This window comes from Engraulis encrasicolus, chromosome 2, assembly GCF_034702125.1.
Source record: "Engraulis encrasicolus isolate BLACKSEA-1 chromosome 2, IST_EnEncr_1.0, whole genome shotgun sequence".
Classification (NCBI taxonomy): Eukaryota; Metazoa; Chordata; class Actinopteri; order Clupeiformes; family Engraulidae; genus Engraulis; species Engraulis encrasicolus.
The window spans coordinates 46,904,382-46,906,631 of NC_085858.1; the positions used below are offsets into that span (position 1 = coordinate 46,904,382).

The window sequence follows — 2,250 nt, forward strand, 5'->3', positions numbered from 1 at the left end:
TCATAACACCCTTGAATTTCTAAAGCATTATGAGCTAGATTCATGGTTATTTATTACTGTTAACATAAAGCATCATGAATCATCATGGGCATAGTCGTAATCCATTGTAAGTAATTATAGTGCACATTATAATTTGATATAACTGCGCTCATAGTGCACTATAGATATGGGCTTCATAGAAAGTGTTACCAAAAGGTGTTATGCAGTAGAGAAAAATAATCAAACATGTACTGTCACACAATGCCTACACAAGAACAAGTATTAAGTTGCTGGATGTATGTTCTATATTATGTGTGTGGTATCCTTTCTCTTTGTAACAACGCAAATGAGTACACTGTAAACCCCAACATGTCCCACTAACTCAAAACTTTTGTGGAAACTTATTCCCGTTAAAGTTTTAGGTTTGTGACCAAATGTTTTACGTAAATACTACATACATGCATGCATATGAAGGACACAAAATCTTTAAGAAGATGGTTTATTGATTGGTTGGTTTATACTAATGCGCTAGGCTACCACCCCTCTGTTTAAACCAAATATAACATGAGCTTTAATTCCACAAACGTGAACAATGCTTTATATCAAGCCTTTTTATTTTGTTCCATGTGGTTGACAAACAAAAACAGTAGACAATAACACAACAATCATACAATACACAACAATCTGTTCAAAAATGTAGACCCAGTCTTTACAGTCAACAGTCAATACATTACAAAGAATCAACCTCAACACATTAGGCAATTTAGTCATTTATTTGTTGTCCATTTCTGAATCTTTTATTAGGAGTTGGTGGCTGAAGGAGATCCATATAGCCTAACTTCCAATAACATTTCTCCCAAAATAGTGTCAGACTTCACAACACAGTCAGTTGTTTATTCTTTGGAGTGTTGAGTAGAGCTGATGGATCATAGAGTTCTGGTGGTCCCATATCGGCTGCCTGTGGAGCATAAATAGCCTAATAAGTTGAAGGCTTTCATGAGGACTTGTTGGATTAGGCCCCTACAGCATGATCACTGGGTTACACTGGTTTATACAGAAGTTCAATGTGCAATATGCCATCATGAAAATGCAACGCATCACTTGCAAATACACTGCAGATGTATGATACAAGAAAAAGATTTGTATGAAAGGCCTACACAGTGCTAGCCTAACTAGCAGTAGCTAACATTCTAAGCTAAGTTGCTACATGACATACACACAGTGTAGCATCAAGAGCACCTAAGGTCACACACAGCAACATAGTAAACTACTACACATACACACCAACACACTTTTATGGGTCTTTTCTTACCTTGAAGTGAGGTTGATAGACACATTTTTCCATGCCAAGTTGTCAGTTGTGGTTTGATGGTCACATGGTGTTGAGTAAATCTATCCCCCATTGACAGATTCACCATTTTTAGAGACGTTTGTATTTTATGTTACATTTTAATAAAATAGGGTTTCTATGGTTCTGACATGAATGGGTTCTTCTTTACACAAAGCAGAAGCTGGTTAACAGTAAAAAAAAAACAAAAAACAACAACTAAAACAACCAAAAAAGTGAGTAACCCAGCCTTAGGATTCAAACTCTCAACCTCAAGATAAGGACATGCCAATATGGCTACATTCAGAGGACTATCCCCTACACCACTCAACTTCAGGTTTTATATTTGTAGAAACTTAGCCCTGTTTGTTAGAAAGTATTTGACTTACTCATAATGAACAGTCAAATGTGTTTCACACATACTTTCCACTTCAAATCCGGCCAACTGACATCATACCAAAACAATAATGTTTGAATGTGATTTTTTTTTTTTTTTTACTAACATCCCGTGTTGGGAATTAATCTTGAAACCATCATGTTTCAAGGCCAACTGCTTAACTGTTAGTCCATGACTGCCAAAGCACAACAGGCTGACATCCATAGTCTCATATGTCAGATATAGTTCCAATTGACATGATTTAAAGAATTTGTGACTTTCACAGTTTCGCGAAAAATAAACAATAAATATCTACTTAAGTGTTTTTTTTTTCAAACCTGCAATCCTCTGATCTTGTGGCCATCCCCCTACCCAGACCACAGCAGCTCAAACATTGTCTTGCTTTACCTAAGCATTTTTCTTTTGTAATTTCGCTCGAATTTAAATGTGAAAAACATTGCTAATGAAAGCTGGAGTCATGGGTCTGGTGGCCATCTGAACATTTTCATATCATGCTCCAGGAAGTATGAAAGTAGGTAAGGTTATCTCCATGTTGGGGATTGAACTT

The 2,250-nt window shown here is 36.3% G+C and overlaps 1 long non-coding RNA gene across 1 annotated transcript; it reads right to left on the minus strand.

Moving 5' to 3' along the window:
- Window positions 1-751: 751 nt before the first annotated feature.
- On the minus strand, window positions 752-1,797 carry LOC134463073 (uncharacterized). Its single transcript, XR_010037629.1, has 3 exons — window positions 1,730-1,797; window positions 1,292-1,371; window positions 752-937 (listed from the first exon to the last, which is right to left on the minus strand). It is a non-coding gene; the product is annotated as an uncharacterized LOC134463073 (long non-coding RNA).
- Between the last annotated feature and the right edge of the window lie 453 nt (window positions 1,798-2,250).